Genomic DNA, 25,377 nt, shown 5'->3' on the forward strand with positions numbered 1-25,377 from the left:
TAAGGAGTTACATTAGGGGTGGACAGAAGTACACAGTGCAGTCCTAGGCTGTAGAGTGTGTTCCTGTTGTGATCTTAGGGGAAAATTGTGAAATATTACCCTGTTTAAGTGACAGTCTCACATTAGAGTCAGTAGTGAGGATTGAAGCTCCTTAGTTACTGACCCAGGATAGTAAGGGAAGTCACATTATTTGGTGGCAGTTCTGTGGGACTACCATGTGTATTAATATTAATTTCACTCAGTATAATTTGGTACCCTTGCAAGAGCCTTAGACTAGCTGGTTTTGGAGTGTATAGTGGCAAACTACCTTATAGTCTGGGCAGAAGAGGGAATAGCTAGTAAATTTGTGCCAACCTTTCCCAGGTGTGTGTGTGTGTGTGTGTGTGTGTGTGTGTGTGTGTGTGTGTGTGTGTGTGTGTGTGTGTGTGTGTGTGTGTGTGTGCACGTGCATGTGCATGTAAAAATCAAATCTCCAAGAGTGTGTGTGTGTGTGTGTGTGTGTGTTAGCTGCTCAGAGCAGGGACATGAAGCACTGGTTTCACAGAGAGAGTGGTGGAGAACTTGGCTTGAACACTTGGCTGAAGTCTCATCTCTACAGCTGTGCAGTGGGGAGTCTTACTAGGGACCTGGAGGGAGACAAATAGAGAAACCCAGAGCCCAGACTGAAAGTGTTCCCTGTGTGCTCTTAAGGGAAATTGTGCTTTCTGCAGAGAGGTCCACATCTGGAAATTCTGAATGTATCCATTTGTATTCCAAGTGAACGTCCCACTCCAGTGTCAGTGGTGAGGATTCAGGCTCCATCATTACATTTTCAATGAGGATGTCACACATGCCTCATAATGCACACTAAATATACACAAACAAATATAAATATACTGTAAATATAAAAATAAATATATTCAGATAGGTACCAGTGCTGACATTTCAATAAGGAGCTGTGACTTTTTACTAATGTGAACACCGGCTTGAACCTCATCCATACTTGTGGTCATTTCATTAATGTGAAGGCTAGCTTATACTTTATACATATCTGAGTTATTTTTACTAATGTGAAGGCTAGCTCAATCCTTTATCCATACCTGAACCCTTTTGGTTTATTTCTCTTGAGGCTTCTTTTAATGTGAAGGCCAGTGCACACACTTTTTATATGTGCGAACCATGTTTAGTGTGAATGCTAGATCCTCTTTTTAAGAATCCCTCTGTTATTCTTAGGTGATGTGCTGACATTCCCAGTATGGCCTACCAACTTCTGGGGGTCTTGAATGGTTCAACCAATAGTTTAACCCCTCCAGGTTGGGGTTACCATGTTGGTGACAAAGAAGCCTTGCCATACAATACAACAATAAGCCTAGGAACTGCCACTGCTGTGAACAGAGGTAGGTACACTGCTTACACGCAGATCCTATGCCATTGACTGAGAAGGCAATGGATTGTGCCATTCATGATTTAGCCCACCCTTGAGCCGTAGGTCAATTGTACTCCTGGGCCAAGTGCTGTACTACTCAGGCAGTCATTTCAAGTCCTAATCTCTACCAGGACTTGACTGAATAGTCTGCTGCCTTCCATGCATCACTATCTCCCCAAAAAGGTAAGCAGGTAGAGCCTCTTTATTCCTTCCCCTAGCTGTACCTGCTCCACAAATATCCGTGCTAATAAGTGAACACAGACCACCTGAGTTGCAGTCATGGCCTTTTCTCCCTATGCCATTGGAACTGGTTTGAATATTGTCCTTAGGTAAAAACAATCCTTGAAACCTCTAGCATCTGTGGTTTGATTAAACACTATAAATGCTTTTAACCAATGCAATTAACTTTGAGAATAATTAAATGTACTTCTTGATTTTATTTTTAGCTTGTCTTCACAAGGAATTAGTTTTGCTTTAATATGTTCTGTCTTATTTCTCCTTCCCTGCATCTTTTCTACGTCTGTTTTTTGGCTCACCCCAATTTCTTTCAATGTGCAAATGTTTTATTCTCTTCAAAATTTGCTTCTTTAAATCTAGAATTTCTTGTTGAAGTGTTGTGTGTTGAAACTTGAAAGGCTTAACTAATCTGCCAGGTTAACTTGACTTCATACACTCAGAATGTTTAACAATTTATTTCCCTTTGTTGCTTTATTACAGAGTATTAGCAAGTAGACTGCATATATGCGTCTGATTTTCTCAATTCTATGTGTTATATGCCTTTGCTGGAATTGTTCTCCACTGTTATTTATCTCATGTGGCATTGCTTACTATTTTGTCTAGCATCCTTATACGGTCAACAAAAACAAACTCCATAACCTTCACAGCTGAGAGTCTTATTTATTCTCTGATTCTTATGAGAATGGAGATCAGTGTCACTACAACCCACTGTCATTATAGTTTCTGAGTTTGTGAGACCCTCTAACAAATAATGCCTAGACCGTGAAACAGTCCTGAAGGATGTCTAAAGTGATGTGAATTTTACAAGTTTTTTTTTTTTACAATAGAACAGGCAGTTCTGGATCTTAAAACCTTTCATCTTGACTACCTGCCATATCCATCAACTGTACAGATTTTCGCCTCATATTTTTGGTCTATTTCTCATAAAATTATGGTTTTCTGGAAAATCACTGGCAAATCATTGAGGGTTGAAGTGAGAAAATAATGACAGGCATTTGAGTTTCAGACTTCATACCCTTGAGAACAATTCATGCTAATACAAAACCTATTATTCTATCAACTTTCTAAGTTTGTATGGGCAATATTTAAACGTTTCCTTATTTTTGGGCCATTGCCCCCCCATTATTTATGGCTTCGTCCAGATTTTTTGCTGTAACAGGTTGAGAGGTATGCTATCTGCATCTCACTGTTTACAGTCAAGTGCAGATTCTGAGATCAAAGGTTAAAGAGGAGTCAGGTGAGAGCAGCGAGGTAAGCATCCTCAATAACCTTGAGGGAAACCTGGGTTCAAGACCAGAGTGGGGAGAATTTATAAGAGGAAAGAGACAGTAACCTTCAGAATCAAAGGCCTCACTACTACCCTCCTAATGTCTAGTAGAAGGCATACTTACCTGTGGAGAGGAACATTTTTTGTTACCACTTACATGCATACATATTTAAAATCGAGCAATGATTCAGCATGGCGACTGAATTAACAGGGAGTAAACCAAGAACATTTATAGCCTAGCATGTTGAAGGCCTCACAACATTATTAGCTAAAGAACTATTTCTGTAGTAGCTGCATTGTTCTAAGCAGTGACAGACAGTTCTTTCAGCTATCTCCTGTATATTCTAGGAGGAAACCACACTTCTAGTCATAGGAAGGCTATTAGCAGGGTGGGAAATGATTCAAGCTACTGAGAAATGTTCATGTTTCTTGAACAAACAGATTAGAAGAGAGTGCCATGACAGTTTTAATTACAACAAACTGGTAATAAATAAACAAACATCTCTATAACAGTATCAGATACTTATAAATGTGTAACTTCTGCCTCATTTTTTCACTTCTCTCTCCCTTCATTCTTCGTTTGTGTGTGTTTTTTCTTCTTCTTCATCTGTCATTTTTCTTTCTCAAAAAACATTTACAGATAAAAATTAGTTATGAACACAATACAACTCTTAACACCCTAATCATCTATTGCATCATTTATATAATTAGATGTGGATATACTGACAGCCAGACATTACTTTCAGGTATGCTTTCACTGCTGATCACACATATTTATTATTTTAAAGCTATGTGTGAATGTGCAATGGTACTGTGAAATGTATGACTAAGAAATTAGAGAATACAGGCCTTCAGGTAAATAAACGTTCTAAGTGTCATTCATAGCCAATCACTTCCCTCAAATACAAAATCTCACTGACTGAGAAAACAGTGAGACATAATATACTGTTAGAGTTAGGTCACTAATGTTTAATTTAAACGAATGTCCAGAAATGTTATTCTGTAAAAGAAAGAAAAAATTTATCACTTTTCCATATGTACATGACTTCATGTATAATAAATCTTTCCTTTTCATGCAGAACTGTTGTGTTTGTGGGAGAATAGGAAATAGTAATGTGAACACGTTACCCATTCCTTTTTATTGAGTCCTTTCTGTGGTGTCGGTTTATTGACAAATGCATTTGCTGCATTATTGAAATTCTGACAAAATGTCCCTGGGGAAGTCAATGAGGCAGAACGGGACTCACTAATGTTTGTTTTGTGCCAGAATTACATGCAGCATCATTACTTCCTCAAAGCTGCCTTTTTTCATTTACTATCTTATTCATTGTCTTAAAAGCATACGATTCAGGTAAACAAAATTACTAGCTACAAAGAGCACAGTTCGAAAGAGCCATAACCTCATGTTTATTATTACTTATAGTGTGAGCTTATACTTGCTTCATAGTCATAAAACAACGTTCTCTATAGCTATTCTACTCGTCTGTCTTCTGGTCTTGTCATTTTAACTGATTTGTTTTGTCAAACACATTCTAAGTTTTCCATTTATGCAGGTTATATATAACTTGATGTAATCATGGGTCATTTGTTAGGCTGCTCTTATAGGGACCTGTGAGAGTCCTCACTGGCTGCTTAGCCTGTAGAATTACTTATGGTTCTGGGTTTACAAAAATAAATAAATAAATAAAATCAGCAAAACGTTAGAGAATAAAAATATCACAGAACTGCTGCTTGGATCCCCTGTGTTTACTTTTCGCCCTTATAACAACCACCCTGTGAGGTAAACATTACTCTATTCAAAGCTGTAATCAAGTTAGCCCTTCTCTTGTCAAGACAGATGTGCATCTGTCTCATCCTTACATCATTTAACCTGCTGTTGCTAACTCCACCATTGTCTTTGAGTGGCTCTGGCATACATTTAGAACCGTGCCTAAGAAATGCTTCAACACATTTCCTTTTTATTCATACTGTCTTCATTTTCAAACAGAGTTCTTTGCTCTTATGAAGTTTCTTTTCTTGAATGTTTCACTTGATAATAAACAGCTGATACTGCTATCTTTTATTAAACAGTTTGTTTTAACCTATAGTGCTAGATTTTATTTTCTACTTATTACTTATCCATGTTTAGGTTGTCTTATAGGGCAGATACAAAGTTTTACTAGTTTGTTAACCATTTAATTGGGTTTCAGTCATGGCCTAGGCCATTACACACACACAACAAACATACAAAGTATTTTTTGTTAAAACCTACAATGCAATATATAACCATTCATTCATTCAACTAACATAGTGCTGCTGACTAAATACAACTGACATAATAAATATGGATTATGAATCAGAATTCAAAACTTGCAATCAGCATATTTTTAATACAAGTAGGCCAGTCGTATGACAAACAATAATAAGGTCAGCAACTATTTGACCTGATAGCAATATTCAAAAATTTCTGATATCATATATGAAACTCGTTTAAACCTCACATAACATATGCAAGCAAAAACTATCAGCCTAAGATAAAAACTATCACAACATTTCATTGTGTAAGTATGCACTTTGCCATTTATTTACTTAGTTTATTATCATGGAGGGAAAACATACTGCTTACTCTGTCAAGGCTAGTGACTGACTGCTGAAGGGTGATGACTCCGCCTCTTATTTGTTGATCCATTATTGAACAATTGCCCCCAGTCATAGTTAGAGCAACTAGTACATTCTGTCTCTGAAAAGTCAAGATGTCTGCCCAGTCAACGCTTTAAGCCAGCAAGGAGAATTATGGTGATAAGGAAGTGTGAGGTGGGAAGGAAGTAGCAGCAGTCAGGTGGGAAGAACACACACACACACACACACACACACACACACACACAGAGACACACACACACACACACACACACACACACACACAGACACACACACACACACACACACACACACACACACACACAAAATAAAAACAATAAAGTAAGAAATATCTGACCATTTCAGTCGCGACATACAAGTTCGAGAGTGATATAACTGGATATGCATGTACTGGTTTTTGTTTATGTGGGTGGGAGGGTAGGAAGAATCCAGGGAATTACAACATTGTTATCATAATGACAATGGCAGGGGAAATCATGGACACTATGCTGAGGAAATGGCAGCTTGCTATTGTAGAAGACAGCAATCTCAAAGACAATGTAACCTCCTGGACAGAAGGAGCTGTCAGTTGAACCTAATCCAGTTACATGACTGAGTTACTGGAGGCCTTGATGGGAACTACAGGCAGACAAGGTGTACCTGGTTATGAGATACAGCCCTTACAGGAGGGTTTGGGGAGAGGCCTGAGACTAAGGGATAGGATTGTTAAATATCTATAGGGCAGGATACAGATGGTTGTGGTAAGAGAGAAAATGTCATGATAAAGGAATTGGACTGTGGTTTACCAAAGAAGTCAGGCCTAGTCTGGCACTCTTGTGGGTTAGTGGTCAGGCATAGCTAAGGGAAAAGAGAGCAGGATCTTTTTTTCCCCTAATGACTCAAGTACAGGTGCAATGGGGGGGGGTCAAAGGAAGGGTTTGTAAAAGCTGTCAAGTGAGTACAAAGAGAAAAAATGAGGTTCAAGACAAACAGATGCAACATATTGCAGCTGAGTTACAATAGCCTCAGCTAGGGATGGGGCCTGATGGTAGAACAGAAGGAAGAGGGTCTGGGGATGTCTATTTTACCTGACTTAGATCACCAAAAGTATGAGAGGACATTAGCAGCAAAAAAAAAAAACTAAATGTTTGTGAAGATTGAAGATAAATGAATGCTGCCAGCCTAGCAAGATAGGATTTTATACATAATTCTGTCATTTATAAATATGAATGTTGAATTACAGACTTGTTTTCTTAACTGAAAGAAAATACTGTGAAATGTTGAAATTCAAGCTTTTCTTAAATGAAAGAATATGCTGTGAAATGTTGAACTTAAAACAATGTAGTAACATTGCCCTCTGCTGTAAAGAAAGCTAAGTCAAACATTTCTTGTCTGTCCTTTAAAATTATTTCATGTCTGTCCCTTTGAAGTTAAAATTTGGAGTCGATGAGACTGGAGTGAAGCATCCTGCCTATTGTTTTAACTTAAGGAATGTATTTTATGGCTGTAGTTTCCTGCAGGTGCAAGATAACAAGAATGTAGTATCTGTTGGCCTGGGAACACCAGGAAAGTGTAAAAAAATGATGTAATAGGAATCAGGACTGAAGATAGCAATTTAAACAGAGAACATCAGAAGACATTAAGCATTTTTTGCCTTGACCATCCAACTCATTAGCACTCTGCCTGTTTTCTTATATAAGTTATCTTACACTTGTGTTTTCTTTTAGAAATAGCTAGAAACTAGAAATATTAGACTAAGTGTTTTTCTGTGATGTCAGAACTGTACTACTGAATTATTTTTATTATTTCTGTGTGATCTCTGAACTCTTGACTAGCACTGTGTAGTAAGAAGTATTGGCTTGTGTTTTTATTATTTATTATTAAATATTTTAAAACCTTTCAACTGTGGCTGTTTTGTGTAGAGTACATTGTGTATATATAAGGATCCTGTACCAAGTCACTCTAATAAGCCTTGACTGTTTAGTTATACTACCAATTGGATAATAATATTGCACAGTAATAACTGGACACCCTTTTAAGGACCTTTGAGCAGCTGATAAATTTTAGTGGGTGGTGGCAAGTGGTACTACCATATAGTCTGGGTAAAAGGGGCACAGCTGTAGAACCTGTGCCAGCCTTCCCCAGGAGTGTCTGTGTGGTTGTATAAACTCTTCTCAAAGTGTGTGTGTGTGTGTGTGTGTGTGTGTGTGTGTGTGTGTGTGTGTGTGTGTGCGCGCGCGTGTGTGCGTCAGCTACCTAGGCAGGGACACGAAGCACTGGCTGGACAGAGAGGGTGCTGGAGGTTTTAGCTTGCCCAGTAGGCTGAGATCTGGACCCTATAGCTGTGCCAGTGGGGAGTCATATAGGGGATCTGCAGAGAAAAGGAGCGACCAGCCCCGGATTGACTGTGATCTCTGTGTGCTCTTAAGGGAACTTGCACTTACTGTGCGTATTTGTTATCCTTTCCTCATATATGAGATGCCCTCTCTGGTGTTAGTGGTGAGGATTGAGTCTCCTTGATTGCTGGACCAGGGCACGGGCATCACAATGTTATAAACTCTTTACATACTAATGAATTCTCTTTCCAGAGCATTAGTGATATATTTTTTTTATTAATGGCAACTTGTGTTCTTAAATTCTGTATAACAGTTTCCTTGTTTTCTTAGCAAAGTAGAAACTCTCACATGAACAATAAGAGGCCAAGCAAACAATGAAATTACTGTTATAATCAAATCTCCCATAATGCAAACTCACCTTACCACTGTGTTTAATAAAATGCAGTGTTGTGCATAAAGAAAAGACAAAACTTGCAATCTAAGCATGGAAATGTGCCCAAGGGTTCATTGTTTGGAAAGTATCCAAACAAAGCACCTCTTTCTAAATAATCCTTGGTGTTCAGAGTGTTTTTGTATGTAAACTGAGACAAACCAAACAGAATTCAACCTTTCTTAACCCAACAGAATCCAAACAAATAGAAAGGGGAAATGACCTAATGAAATTTTCTTTTGTTTGGTATGTGATTTTAGGTGTAAACCCAATTTTAAGACTAGGTTGAAACTTAGTGTGCCTGCCAGACTCAACATCTGAAATAATGTCATTGACCATTTCTTTGCGGTAACCTCTATTGATAAACAAGCCCCTTAAAAAGTGTTTGATTCTTAAAAGTGTCATTACTGACAAACCTACTAAGTCTAATAAATTGCCCTCTGATGAGGCTACATTTCATAAAATAGGGGTGTTGGCTAGTCTTATGAAAATAATAGTTCACAAAACTTTCGGTAAATGTTAGTATGAAAGCACTTTACCAGATTGTCTATAGTAATGTTAAGATCTAAAAAGTTGACAGTTGCACCACAACTCCCCTTAGAAAGAAACAAAAAAGTTACTACTTCTGTTCATGTCCTACAAAAAAGTCATCAAAATCCAACACAGTCCTATTCCAAATAAAATAAAAGTAAATTGTCATGTAATGTCTATCGAATAAAACATACTTAAAAAAATATATTGATCAAAAAAACTATGTTCCCACCAACTTAACATGAGTGTTGCAAATACTAATGCCATGCTTGCACCCATTGCAACCCTTGTCATTTGGCAAAAATTGTGATTTGGGAATGTAAAAAATTACTTAAGAACAATAAAAAAACTGTATTAATAAAAGAGTTGTTAAAACCAGTGAAATTTATAACTCCTGATCTATAGACGTTTACAAAGACTGGATATCGATAGTAATTGACACAGTTTCAGGGCCCTTAAAGTCATAAATCTTCAAGAGATCTAGACAAACCCACCAGTCCTTTAACTACAACTTACCTGTCTGAACAATTGGGTTTAATAAGCAGTCTAGAAAGACTGATAAAAATTCTTTCTTACTAAAGTCAATGGATAATATCAGTTGAAAGAGTGGGTCAAAATGGATCTACTTCATATAAATGAATTTTCACTTACCCGAAACTTAAAAAGACAAGACGACTTTGTCAAACACTTACTTTCATGAACACTTGGATCACCACAATTTTACTCTGGGAAAGGAACCACTTGGCCAACATGACAAAAAAAAAAAAAAAAAAAAAAACAAAGCAAATCAAGCCAACCCATGTTGCGGGGGCTGCATGAATTTGGGAGTAGCCTTCGGATAATCCTAGGATGGAAGTAGGGGAGGAAAGGGACAAGAAGGTAGTTCATTACATGAAAAATCCCTCCCCCTTGCGGAAACAGTTGCCAGCAATACTCCCTCAGGACACCCTTAGTCTGTATACTGGCTATACCTTAACAAATATGAGACAGGACCAATGATGGATGAGGGCACTTGGACCAAGACTGGAAACTATGAAGCAAATGAAGAAGGAACTAAAAAACGAATTCTGGACTAAGGCCAAACTCAGAGTCAGTTTATAAATATTACTCTAATTTACCTCAGACATTACTGCAACAACAACGTTTGCATCAGCGTGCATTTTCTGAACAATAAGTAGGACTGGAACTCGAATGTCTTGTATTATTGACTGATTATAATACTCTGGGATTTGCAAAAAAATCACAAATATTATGAGGGTCATTTGGCAAAACCCCATGATATGTAACTTGCAAGATAGCACTGATGTTTACCTAGATGTCGGCGTACTAAATGGTAAAACTGAAAATGAGCATTTGCAGACTCTTGCCACTTTTTTGCACAGATTAGAAGAATAGTTTAAAAGTGAAATAAGCTATGTGAACCATTTTTGAATATCTGGTTGATGAAAAATGTATATATACACACTGAAAGAGAAGATATATGCTACCAAAAATTTTTCAGTGCTCAAGCTAGTAATAGAGTTAAAAGTATTTTTTTTGAGGGAACACCTTATTATTCTGCTAGACTAACATGTTGAGTGGAACAGTGGCACAACAGATGCCATTGTCATCCCACTGCAAGAGGTACCCTGGTTTGATTCTTATCTGAGGTACCTTCTGCGTTGAGTCTATATGTCCTCCCTGTGTTCAAGTGGGTTTCCTCCCACATTCCAGAAAACATGTAGTAAGTGTACTGGACACTGTAAACTGAGTATGGGTGGGTGTGGGTGGTGTGGAAGAACTATTGCAGCAGGTTAGCCACCTGATGGTGTAAACCTTATTTCTAGATGATTATCACTGTTGAAGTGACACCCTGACCCCATATGCAAAAAAATGGGAAAAAGGTTGTGGATAGATGGGTGGATGGATTTGTACATTATATGGCTACCCTGGCACCCCTACATACTTTTTTTTTTAAAAAGGGGAAACTACTTTCCAGTGCAACAAGGAAATGTCTGAAGTCTCTGACCTTGCAAAAAGTTAACTACAGTCAGCTAAGGTCTTGGTTCATTATGACAGTTCTTAACCCTTTTGTTAGAATGTGAAGACAGCCCTTGACGTATGTATGCTATATTATCATGGAAGATATACGATAAGGAAGGAAAGGAAAAGCTGTTTTTGTATTAAGGTGTATCATACTAATGGAAAACTCCCAAGTGAACGGGAAAATATTACCATTGTTTCTTAAGGGAATAAATTCCACAAGTAATTTACAAAAGGTAGTTCCCTGTAAAAACAAATTATAAATCCCTACTGTTGTGGTTTCAGAAGTTGAAGGTTGTTCCCCAAAAAGGTTTTGTTACAGCACTATAACCTGCAAACAATGAGGAGATAAGACAACCTTTGAAATTCAAAACATACTAAAACACAATTAAATTACTTTTTAGGAGGCCATTACCACTACAACCCTGCCCCGAATTATGGAGCTTTTTCTCCTGTACACCCTTGCTACTTATATGTACTATGAGACTGCTATACCTCAGAATAAGGAAAAGTACCACGGCTTGCACAATCTCAGCATTCTAGTGGAAACCACGTAGGCCACGCTTTACTGACTGCCCCCTAAGTGCACCAATGTCTCACTTTACAGAAACCTCAAGTCAGACTGTACCTGTGTGCAGATCATTAAAGTCTCACTTTATAGATACAAAGCTACAGAAAATAGACAAGATTATTGCATCTGAGATAAAGTAGTAAAAAAGAAAAAGAATTATGCAACATAAACCAAACTAAGGGTGAAAAGAAAAGAAAAATATTACAATTACGGTTGCTGATTATTAATGTCTCTTGACAGAAACTATGCAAGTCTTCAGTTACTGATTGCATTTACATGTGCTGACCACTAATGTCTCACATACAGTAACAGTAACCATGTACGTCTTCAATTACTGATAGCTTTTACGTGTGCTGACCACGAGTGTCTCACATAACAAAAAACAATAAGCCATGCAGACTGATTACACTTGTATGTGTGTTGATCACCATATTTATGAACACATTAATTCAAGTCAGCAGCTGAAGAAGTTGGTTTCCAAGTTTCTTGTTTATGTCAAAACAGGAAGCTTATCTTCAGCCAAATGAATACTTAAAAACCCCAAAAACACTGGTTCATACAGGCTATACTTGATGTGCTCAATCACAAATGAGATGCCTGTTTTAAAGGGTTTGTAGGGATAAAATGATAACACTTTTGGACAAATAAAGTCAGTATTTGACCTTTCTCTGGCAGGCCATGAGATCAGTTCTCTAGGTCCACAGGTTTCCTGTGAGGTGTTTCAAGTGTGGATATTCAACCTTTCTGAGCAAAATGAATCGCACGTACCCTTTTCTCAGATGCAGTCAGATTAGAAAGGTCTTTCTCGATATCTGCTGCCCATGTTTAGTGTTAACAATTTTACAGGTTAGTGGGTAAGTGGCTCCCTAATGAAACGTCAGAACTCATAATGTCGAGTGCTGATACATTACACCCCCAAAAAAAGATTGAAAATGCAGAATAAGAGTGAATCTCAAACATCGTTCTTCTCTTTTAAACTACTTTTTTTTCAAGGGGGCTCACCCCACCCAACTTATATATAGCAACTCAGAGATTGCAATACTGAATATTATGAGGAATGGCAATCTCAGACTTGATATATTTAAGTTTATTTTTTCTGCCATTCAGTCTGCTTATTATCGAATTTGCTAATGTAGATCCTGACCATTCAAATAATTACAGAGTTAATCGGATCTTTTAAAGCTGCTACTTCTCAAAGGAGATTTTCCTCTGAGAAATGTTTGCACTGACTGAGTGGTTATTAATTCAAATTGTGCTAGGCTCCCAGACAGGTTTCCTTGACATGGTCTGGGGTAAATACCCACTGGGCAGATAGTGAGTGGATACTGTGAGTAGCGCAATGAAGTTGTCTGAATCACAAAAAACTAGAATTCTCTGTTCGCCCTATGAACATATCATAAAATAAGTCATCCAGTAAATAAAACTGATACCAACTACAACTGATATTCATAAAACACAATAACCAATTAACTTTTAAGGGGAAAAATTATGTAATGCCAGTGCTTTGCTGAGATAAGCATCATTCAGGAGCTCCACCTGTATATTGCTATTCAAGTGAACACCTGGCATGATATCAAAAAGTGGTTCCTTGCTTTCATTTGCAATAAGTTTCAGAAAGCCCAGAGTACTTAGTTTTGTGAACAAGTGGAAAACATGGATGCCTAGTTTATCTATACAGAACATGTAAGGCTGTAATGCTGCTGCCTTTTTCATTTAACCGTATATAAAATGTGTTTTGATTGGGGGATATAATGGAATGCTTAAGCTTTTAATTGTTGTACTCCCAACTTCTTTAGCTGGTTATATAATGCATGCTGAAATACTAGTAAATCAGATGAGTGGCCATTTTTAGAATGTAAGCATCTTAATTTGACTGGGTAGTATATGTGGCATAGGTGTATCTAGCATTTGGTAGCTATTCTGAACACTCTAATCAATGTCATGTGTGACAAACCAGAGGACTGACACCAGCCATACCAAACATTGCCACCGCTAATTTTAAATAAATTCCACAGAGGTGTAATTTCAATGTTCAGGTTAAGTTCTCTAATTCTCTTGTGTTTGCAGTTTCTTACTTCCTAGTACATTATTAAATTAATGATATATTTTTATTGTCTTAGCACTTTCTCACTGGTGATGGGATTTGCATTGTTACCTTAACATCACATATTCATATCATTGTCTAGTGGTCTAGAATTTATCTACTACCTTAAACACTGAACAAGAATGTTTGGTTAATAGCTGTTTTTCAGGATCTATTTAACATGATCAGCTTTTATAAAAGTTAAAATTTGCATGAGCAAATTCATTACTTTTTACACAAAAGCGGATGATAAAATAAGAATATACATTTTCCATAAATAGATGCAATTTAGAAGCAGCAATATGCAAAAACGGGATCAGAAAGGATGACAGAAAGATAAATGCATACATATAGCAAGAAAGTCAAAATTTTGGGTCACACATATGCAGTTATGATGGTGATTGGTGTTTAGTCTTGAAACATCTCTGCTTATGTTTAACTATGAGTGAGTATCCTTGTCAAGAAGTAGATTAAACCTTTTATCATCCACTTTTGTGTGAAAAATAAGTCCCATTCTTTAATATTGCTTTTTTTAAAGAGGAAAAAAGATCATAAGAAAAGGGTAACCAAGAATAGATCTATTTTATATGACTGACTTTTTAAAAAGTTGAATGTTACATGATCTGGTTCTTGACGAGGATAGTCACTCATAGTTAAACATAAGCAGAGATGTATCAAGACTAAACACTAATCACCATCATAACTGCATATGTGTGACCCAAAATGTTGACTTTCTTGCTATACCTATGTATTCATCTCCTTTCTGATCCCGTTTTTGCATATGGCTGCTTCTGAATTACATATATTTATGGAAAATGTATATTCTTATTTAAAATGCATGTGGCCACATTATTGCAAAGCTTATCTAGAAATCTATTGTTAGTATTTCAGTTCAGTTCACATATTTTTATAGAATTTTCTACAAGAATTATTTCTCTGAGTAAATATGTTTCAGATAGAATATTTTGTATTTTGTATAAAAACAACATAACAAAGATATCAAAGAAATGAACAATCAATGCAAACTTGATGCATCTTTTCCTGTAGTCCCTTTTCTCTACGGTATGGCAGTCTTGGAGTTTGTATATATAAATGCGAGTGGCTTGCTACCTGCAGAAAACAAGTTTAAAGGAGAAGACCGATCTTTGGGATTTGCTGTTCTCCTGAGTTTCTTACCTTTTTCAGTCTGTTGGCACCCGACATTACGAGTGCAGACATTTCAATAAGGAGCTGTCAAAACCATATTCTTTAACAACATGCTAATGTTGACAGATGCTAAGAATTTACATTTCTGAGTGCAAGCTCCAATTAACTGTTTTGAAATTTTGCCAAAAAATTGCACAAAAACAGGCAAAAACAATTGCTAATATGACTGAAATTTAAAACATCATGCTTTGACTATATTCATAATTTGTATAATATTACCAGTTTCAATTGATAAAATACCTGATTATGAATGCTTTCCACATACAGAAATATATATTGCATAACTACTACTACAAATTTTTTTGCACAGAATCACCACCACTCCCTGTAAAATGTAAAATAGAAGAATCTCACAAAGGCATTTATAAGCAAAACATAATCATATAATTTTTCTTAATCCCTTCCCTAATTTTATGTATATGTATGCCTCTATGTGGTTCCCCTGCATTTTGTTGAAAACTGTTTCTTTGAAAAATGCAGGGTTTGCATTTAATGCCGACAGTATAAATAGCAGAGTGGTAGAAATGTCAATGGTGTACAATGTCAAGACATGTACATGAGGGGTTAGAGTATTTGTGTGTATATGAATTAGGGATAGGGTCAAAGATAAGTGAAGGATAGTTTTTTTTATGTTTGTGTGTGAGTTTGTGTATTTTGGGGTTAGGACTGGGAGATAGATTAGATGTGGTGTTTTTGTGTATTTGTAAATGTTTTTGCGTCCAAGCATGTCTTGTGTAGTGGCAGTATTACAGGAAGGTTTTTATGAAGGTAAGGTGTAGGGTTAGGGCTGAGGGAAGGGGAAGCATTAGGGTCAGTACCCAAAGTGTTGCAGGGGGGGTAGAGATTGCACAATATATGGGGAAGAGGAATATGCTCTTTCCCTGATACTGTGTGATCTCAGAGTTAATATAAGTAAACAGCAGGGGATGTGGGGGTGGAAGGGGACTAGCCCCATGCAAAAATTATGCTTTGCTTTAATTTTTTGGGGGGTTGTTTTACATGCTCTGAGACTATTGTGCAGTGCCTGCATGTTGATGTTTGCAAAACTGAAGTTTTCTAGTCAACATTGTAAATGGTGATGTTTAAGTGGAGGTAGAGGAATATGCTCTTTCCCTGATACTGTGCAATCTCAGAGTTAATATAAACAAACAGCAGGGGGATGGGGGTGGAAGGGGACTTGTCCCCCTGCAAAAATTATGTTTTGGTTTAATTTTTGGGGGGCATGTTTTACATGCACTGAGACTGTTACCCAGTGCCTACATAGTAGCATGCCGAGGTTTGCAAAACTGAAGTTTTCTAGTCGACACTGTAAACAGTGATGTTTAAGTGTTTTGATATAATTCAGTACACACAACCTGGTCATCACCAACATGGGCAACCAGTGTTCTACACCGGAGGTCAACCCCTTGCTGGTTAGATCAGACCATAGACAAATCACTCTGGATATCCACATTCCTCCCCCCACCCCCAATCAAGGAAAGCACCATGACAAATTTTCAAAAGCAAACTTCAAGTTACTTAAGACCAAGGTGGAAAGGTTCACAGCCCCCATGCTAAAGGACAACACTGTCCAAGCTGCTGAATCCCTTACAAAGGCACTCTATGAGCACCTGCAAGAATGCATGGATCGTGCTATCCCAAGCAAGACCAAGACTCACTCCTCCAAGAAAAGGAAACCAGTCTGTTGGACCCCTGCCATAAACAAGCTATACAATAGAAGGAGGAAACTAGTACAGAAAAGAGTAAAATCCCAAGAAAGAAAGACATCCCTGATCAGTATCAGCAAGAAACTACAATCCCTCATAAAATCATCCAAGGCTAGCTTCAAAAGTAAAATTGCTAAGGACTCCAAAGATAACCACAAAGTGTTCATTAGCTATGTCAAGAACCTAAGTGGAAATTCTCAGATCTGCTCTAAGTTAGTGCAGAATGGCACAAAATACAATGAAACGACTGATATTGCCAACATTCTGGCAGACAGGTTTAGTGCAAACTTCACCCCCTTTTCACCCCCTAAAGAGCCCATAACCATACCAGAAGAATGTAGAGCCCCAACAATCACTGACACACAGGTTAAAACAGCCCTTTCGAAAGCCAAAAACACAGCTTCAATGGGTCGGACGGTGTCCCAGGCTGTGTCTTACACGAACTCCAAAATGAACTAACCCCTCACCTAAACACATTGTTCAAACTCAGCCTCTCTACAGGCTACATACCCATAGAGTGGTGTACAACAACAGTTATCCCACTCCACAAAGGTGGAGCCACAACGGACCCCGGGAACTATCACCCTATAAGCCTGACTAGCCTAGTCTGCAAAGCTATGGAGTGCATCATCATGGAACTCATTAACAGAGACATTGGGAACCTCCAAACTTTGGACCCTACCCAGTTTGGCTTTAAGGGCAGATCATGCCGCCTAAACCTGGTGGACTTCTTTGAGACAGTTACCAAGGCTTTAGATGAGGGAAAGGAGGTCCACACAGCCTACCTAGACCTCGCAAAGGCCTTCAACACCATTCCCCACTCAGGTATTATAGACAAGCTCACAAGCCTGAACATAAACCCCTACGTCACAAGATGGGTTGCCAACTGGCTCATGGATAGAACCCACATGGTGAGAGTTGCAGGCTCTAGGTCCAACTCTAAACCAGCTAAAAGTGGCACCCCCCAGGGCTCAGTCCTGGGACCCCTCCTGTTCGGTATATACTTCTCAGAGGTACAGGCAAGCACAAGATGACTATGGCTGAAAAGGTTCGCAGATGACTAAAAACTGGGGGCCATAATTGACTCTCTGGCTGATACAGATGTCCTCTAGAAGGGTCTCACTGAGACGGATACCTGGTGTCAAAATCATGGCCTCAAGCTAAATGCCAAAAAGTGCATAGTCATCCCCTTTGGAAAAAACAAAGTATCCGTGAACTACCACATACATGGTTGTCCCCTATGGAATAAAAACAAAGTATCCACAAACTACCACATATGTGGTAGTCCCCTAAATACAGAAAATGTAATAAGGGATCTGGGGACCCAAGTAGATAGTAATCTCTCCTTTGATAATCATATTGCCAAGGTGGTTAGAAAATCCTTCTATGTGGCCCACCTAATCATAAAAGGGTTTGTATCTAGAACAAAAGAGGTTATTGTGCCCCTCTACTCATCACTCATCAGACCCATCATAGAGTACAGCACCCCATTTGGTATGTACCTTACAAGACACCTGCAACAGCTGGAAAGACGACAGAAGTACCTCACCAATAGGATTACTGACCTCAAACAGATGCCCTATGTAGCCCGACTGAAGAAACTCCAGCTGTACTCGGTTGCATACTGCTTACTCAGAGGTGATCTCTGCCTGACATACAAGGCCATGTTCAAACCAGAATTGATGGACATGCTCCACCTAAAAAAAAAAACAAATCCCTGAAAGCCACATGCTCTTGGAATCTAAACCTCACAACAATGATAAATAGGACATGCTGGAGGGATAAATTCCTGTCCCAGAGACTCCACATGCTTTGGAACAGGATTCCAATCTACATTAGGCAGAGCACCTCACTAACACTCTTCAAGAGAAACCTTGATGAGTGGATGGGAAACAGACAATTTACCCCAGGGATCACTGCAGTGGCTCTGCTGACAGAGGCACAGGGGAACTAATAGCTCTGCAAGACAGAGGCACAGGGAACTAATCTAAGGGGGCAGCGAAAGCCAACACATTCTGGCTAGGCTTATAGATGGCCTGGGGCAGATAACCTAGTACTTACCTATGGACACACACACACACACACACACATATATATATATATATATATATATAAAAATGTGTGTGTGTGTGTATATATGAAATATGACAGATATACATGTACATACAACTGTCTCTCTGTTTCTGTCTATATTTAGGATTATAAGACACTTTTATGATGTTCACAAACATTGACAATTTGTTGATATAAATGTATTGAACATATTAATTTCTATAGAAATCCAGAAAAGTATCAAGTTATATTCAGATAAGAAGCACTACACTTATTTTATGCAATTTTGTAGGGGGGCAAGCCTCTGCATTGCCCACATACATGCATACACACATACATATGATTGCAGTTCATTTGATCTAAATCACATTTAATAGAAGAAAAAAAAGGCAGTGGCACATTTGACTGAATACACATTACGTCCAAACCAGAAAACCTTGAAACACATTTTGCTGAAAATGTCACCTACAATAACTACATCTCCAAAGATTTTCTTGTGAGCCAGGAAGCCACCTGCTCTTCCACACCCCATAACATAAATATACTAACCCAAAAGTCACACAACCGTGGTAAAACGAGAATATTCCTCGCACAATGAATCATTGCTGGCGCACATACATTAACGTTTAGATGGCAGAACAACATAAAAGAAGGCATTAGGAAGGTGCAAATACTGATCTACATTGATTTGCATTGCAATTGCTGGGCTTGAAAAGCACACCAGCAGGCACTGTCTATACCAATAAACAATTTTCAATTACATTTATTTATACCAAAATGAGTTTAGATGAGATGTGCAACTTTTTTTGTCAAAGAAATGAGATTGCAGTGAAATGAACATAAACTAAACCTGTTGGCCTCCTTTACAGGTGGTTTAAGCTATTTCACAGTGAAAACTCTAGCTTGCCTGGGTTCATCTTGCAGTTTTTACTGAATGGTTTGCATGCATGACCTTTTTACCCTTTGGACTGGATATTAGTTGGGATGTGTTTCAGGCACCATTTTTTATGGGTATCAAGCTTTATTTGAAGCCTAGTATTTCTAAATTATGGACAAACAATTCACTTATACTGTGCTGATGAGGTCACCAAAATAGCCAAAACAGACATGTTGACAGCTAGTGGGGATTGGCTTATGAAATAAAAAGCAAAAAGTCATGGTCATTCAGAAGCCTTGTAGCTAAAACACTCTATGACCCTAAGAGTTCCTTTGCATTTATCCCAGGCCTTCCTTTACAGTGTGTTTAAGGTATTTCACAGTGAAAACTCTAGATTAGCTGGGTTATTCTTGCAGTAAATAAATGGTTACCTGATGTATGGTTAATTGAGCTTTCCCCTGAATTCAGAATCACTGAATCCAAATGGGTGAAAGCCCATTTCACTGAAAAGCTATTTGTCTAAAAGTCTGTTTTACTGAATGTGGTATAGTTAGATTTAGTTGTGTAATACAGAAACATAATTATTTAGATTTGCATGAAGAAGTTTTACTGGTGCTTGTGGTAACATATACATAATCAGTGCTGATCTGGTTCATATATGCACCCTGGCAGTGATTCCTCGTGTAAGGTATTTTCACTTTACAGTTGCATGGAGTTAATATATTTAAGAATGGTAATGTGGGGGCAAAGCCCGTATATGGGAGCATATAGCGGCTTGTGCCATGCAAATAAGTGTTTTAATATGTTTCCATTAAGTATTTTTGATTTATCATATTTCATTTATTTTGAATTTGATTAAATGGTCATTTAATGAAACTGGCTTTCAGACATTTTAATTTAGTTATTTTTCAGTGAAATGCTCTTTCTGTGAGTTGCCTACAGCCCCCCCCCACACACACACATTATGTGTGTGTGTGTGTGTGTGTGTGTGTGTGTGTGTGTGTGTGTGTGTATATATATATATATATATATATATATATATATATATATATGGGTCTAGGACTATTCATTGAAAGCACATTTCACTGAAACACATTTGACTGCACACAATTCACTGAAAGTTATATATGGCCTTTTCCCCATTGTAGTGCGACCCTGGAGTTAGTATATATATTAAGGGGGGGTGTAACCCCCCCACCAATTTGAAATATTTTGAACTATATACATGGATAGTTGCAATTCGAATAAATTACTCTCTTCTGAACTTAATATATATCCAAACTATGTGGGGGGCTACACCCCTCACACCCCCTTACTATATATACTAACTCCAGGGTCGCACAACAGTGGGGAAAAGGCCATACATAACTTTCAGTGAAATGTGTTTCAGTGAATTGTGTTTTTGGTGAATTGAGCTTTCAGTGATTTGTGCACAGTCATTTGACTTTCAGTGAAATGTGCTTTCAGTGAATAGTCCTAGACTCATATATATATATATCTATATATATATATATATATATATATATATATATATATATAAATATATAATCTTCATAATCTTGAATTACTGAATGCTCAAAATTCAGTAACCTGAGACTATGAAGCTGAAAACCAAAATGCCGAAAGTGCATAAGAGTGAATTTGATTATCTCCAATCCGCGCTTAAGCATTACCGGTACGTCGCGTGTAGTGTTATGGTGCCTGGAATGGCAGGTTAGTGAAGGTTTGTGTGTGTTTTTGTACATTGTGTGTGTGGGTAAGGGTACGGAGGTGTGAGTGTTGGATTTGTTGGTGTTTGTGTATGTGTGATGTGTATTTGTGTGCGAGTGAGTGGAGGATGGTGTGGTGTGAGGTTTTTTTTTTTTATGTTATGTGCGACCTCGGAGTTAGTATATATAAGTAGAGGGGGTGTGGGGGGTGCAGCCCCCCACATGGGGAGTGCAGGGGGGGCTTGCCACCCTGCTTATATGTAGTGTAGGGTTGTGTGGTTTGTGTGCTGTGGCTGGAATGGTGTGTATGTTAAGTGGTGTATGGTGTATGTATATTCGTGATTGTGTGATTTGGGATTGTGGTTTCGATGTTGTGAAGGGTTCAACTTCATGGTCTCAGGTTACTGAATTTCAAGCATTCAGTAATATATATATATATATATATATATATATATATATATATATATATATATATATATATGGGTGTACTTTAGTTTACCAAAATTGCAGGTAACCAAAACTTAAATTGTTGAGATTGCAACATCGAAACATCAGTACAATGAAAGTTTACAATACCAAAATTCATAACATGGAACAATCAGCTGCAGATGTCACACAACACTCCCAACACCCTACATACTCTAGTGAAGACAAACACAACAAGGTAGTCAAAATTAATATTTCTTCTTCTTCTGTTAATCACAAAAATGAGAAGCAAGAAGCCACATGTAGAGTCAGCTCTATTGTCCAAAGTTGGTAAGATTTATTGTTGTATCATATCCCAAGCACACTTATTGGCAGTAATCACTCAATAATGACTTTATCTGGATATGGTAAATAAATATATATTTTTGGTGAGTTTATCTTTCAATATTGTCAGATATTAAACTGAGTGTATTACAGCTGTAAGTTAAAGCTGCTGATTCATCAGTGGCCAATTTGGCTTCCATGGGCTTCAAATATTGAGCAACATATTTGCCAATACTGTACCTTTTAAAGGTTTTCCAGACTTCACATTGAGCCAGCTTGTATTAATCATTATACTAAATGTACAAAGACAACAGCAGCATGTCTTAATGTCAGTAACAAATGTTGATATCTTTCTCCACTTGGAAGACAAAGACATTTGCACAATTATTGAAATTTGGGTGAAAGACCCCAGATGGGTATCATAAATGCTATAAATTTTTTATTGCTGCACACCCACATGGGATCAGACAGCATTATCTTTTTATAGGTGAAGCACTGTCATAAAGCTAAGATAACAAGCGAATAATCTTGCTATACAGCTTGTTGTTGTTGTTGTTTTGTCTTTTGGCTTTTCCCGGTTAGAGGTCGCCACAGCGGAACTCTGGTCCGCTAATGATTGGCAGTAGATTTTCATGAATGCTGAGGTGCCAGCTCAACGTTCAACCTTCAATGAAGGCATGCCCATTCACACATGTCTTTCGAACGCCCACCCAATCACGGGGAGGATATGTAGACTCCACACAGAAGGCACTCCCTGCACTCGAGCCGAGAATCTAACGGGAGAACCTCTTACTGTGAGGCAACAACGCTACTGCTGCACCACCACGGATGTCAGAATCTTGCTATACAGCAATTATTCATAATGGAAAAAAGACGTAGCCTTACCTCTCAACCTCTTAGAACACGAAATCTGGACAAAGCCTAAAATAATGGTGACAAAGGCCCAAAAATAGGGACAGATTTTAAATATTGCTCGTATAAACTTAGGAAATTGGTAGAATGACAGGAGTTGCATTAGCATGCATTTTCTGAAGGATGTGTATTTTGAAACTCAAATGTATAGCAGCATTTAATGACGTCAGTATTCAGTGATTTGCCAGAAAATCACACATTTTATTAGGAATAGACCAAAATATGAGGCAAAAATCTGGACATTCTGAGAGATATGGACATAGCTTATAATTAATATAATTTGAATGTACCTCATCTGTGTCAGTAACGAACAATAATTTTTAAATATTCTAGACATTTTTTAGGTAAAAAAATAATGATTTGTCATTTTATGACTATTATATGAATGAATGGACCATTTGCTTCACACAGAATAAATACAGATGGCTACTGGCTGATTTTTTTTAAATAGGAAAAATATGGACAATATTTTCAGCTATTCCATCTAGGGCTAATGACATGCTTGACATATTATTAACAAATCTGGATTCCATATTTCCACTCCCTTAACAGTAAGTAAAAGAGAAACAAAATGGCAAATCAACATTTTTGACTTTTTTGATGCTAACCATATCAATATAATGAAACTCTAGAAAAAGGAGGTAGGAGAGTGTTATCAGCAATTCAATGAAACTGCTGATTTAACTATGAACGGTGTTTATAAGATTATTAATTATTGTATCAAAAGACACATTCCCCAAACAACACAGCTATACTGGAAAATTTAATGATAACATCAAAGCAAACATGGGGATTCATTAACAGTCCCAGCAAAAGCCATATGACAATCAATAAAAAGGCCCTTATCCCATGATGTGGCATTTTGTAATTCAGAGAGGCAAGTTACCTACAATGAGAAAACAGCTCAGTATTTGTTAACTTGCATATCGCTGATTCACATTACCTGCAGTGAAATGCTGATCAGCACTTCCCATAGTAGGTAACATTTTGACAAAAACATCATGAAAGCAGAGGCATCTCCCACAGTCACTTTTGTGCATACAAAGTAAAACACACACACACACACACACACACACACACACACACACACACACACACACACACACACACACACACACACACACACACACACACACACGGTCTAGTGTTCCCCCAGGTTCAATCCCTGTATTGGAGTAAGTGCAGTTACAGCACAAGTCTTTTAAATAATCCCTGTTGTAATTATTATTAACAATAAAGAATGATTTACAAATGTCCTCCTATCAGTTTTATTTGAACCCTCAGTATTAAGTACAGAATACTTGCTAAACTGATGAAAAAATACAAAAAACAAATGTACATACCAATTTGTCCAATATTTATAATTCAATTATGTATTTTTAGATTTCATTTTTATCACATTTGTTTTTGCTGGCACTCTTTAGTAGTTAATTAAATAAACTCATGAAAGTATAGAATTCTATTACATTTCCAGTTCCTAAGTAACACTTTACCCAGATATTGATCAACTGCACAAGAGAAACCATTAATAAAATTAGCCTTGTGTTTAAGTGATAACTGTCTACCCATAATGTTTTTTTTTATAAAGTTGTCACTTTCTGACTAAAACTCCCCACGCTCTAGGGACCTAAACCTTGTCACCACAATAAACCGGACATGCTGAAGGGATAGATTCCGTCCCAGAGACTTCCTATACTCTGGAACAAGCTACCCATCTATGTCAAGCAAAGTTCTTCATTAGCACTCTTCAAGAAAAATCTTGATGAGTAGATGGGAAATAGGAAATACACCCTGGGGATCACTTCTGTGTCTCTGCTCGACAGTGGCACAGGAAAATTACTTTCTTGGGTGGTGTAAGCTATGGTACCTTGCTGGCTAGGCTTATGTAGGCCCTTGGGCCAATAGCCTAGTACCGACCTATGAACCTATGTTGTTAAACCAGATTATTCCACAATCAAATTTTTATTGTCTTCATTAAGTTCATTGAATGGTATGTCTTTCATTTACTACTAACAGCAATTGTATATTTTTATATCCGGGGATATCAATGTATATCATGTTAATAATCTTTTACTTGAATTCAATTCATTATCAGAAGAAATTTGTTTCAGATAACCTAATAGACGGTGAAAACTGCCTTATGACTATTAGGAATAAACTGTATTAGTTTTAAGATATTGCATAATATTTTGAATTAATATCCAATTATTTGGATTTAAATCATATATACTAATAATTTTGTTTTAAGTATATATTTCATGACCTTTCAAACAATCAAAAATAAGAAGTAATTCTCTCCTCGTTATACTTAACATCTTATCTAAATTTATTCAATCTAAAAAGAGGGGGTGAATGTAGGGAAATTGTAGGATCCAATTTCTGATTTCTCACTGTCTGTATAGTAAGATTTCAAATGCTTTAAAAGAGTATTGATATTCAAGTAGTTTACTGGATTTGCATTATGATTATATAATAATGTATTTAGTATGTATTTCCATCTAGCATTAAAATAGGGCATATTTTTTAAAAGGTGATGCTTTGAATAAAATTCAGTATCTAGGAACCCAGTGCATTTCCTTGCCCATAATCTGATATGATGATTTAAGAAAACTCTAGGCTTACTGGGATGCCATAAAAATTTTAAATAATACTAAACTTTTTTTTTAA

Source organism: Protopterus annectens, chromosome 13.part0 (assembly GCF_019279795.1).
Source record: "Protopterus annectens isolate FY-2018-M chromosome 13.part0, PAN1.0, whole genome shotgun sequence".
Classification (NCBI taxonomy): domain Eukaryota; kingdom Metazoa; phylum Chordata; order Ceratodontiformes; family Protopteridae; genus Protopterus; species Protopterus annectens.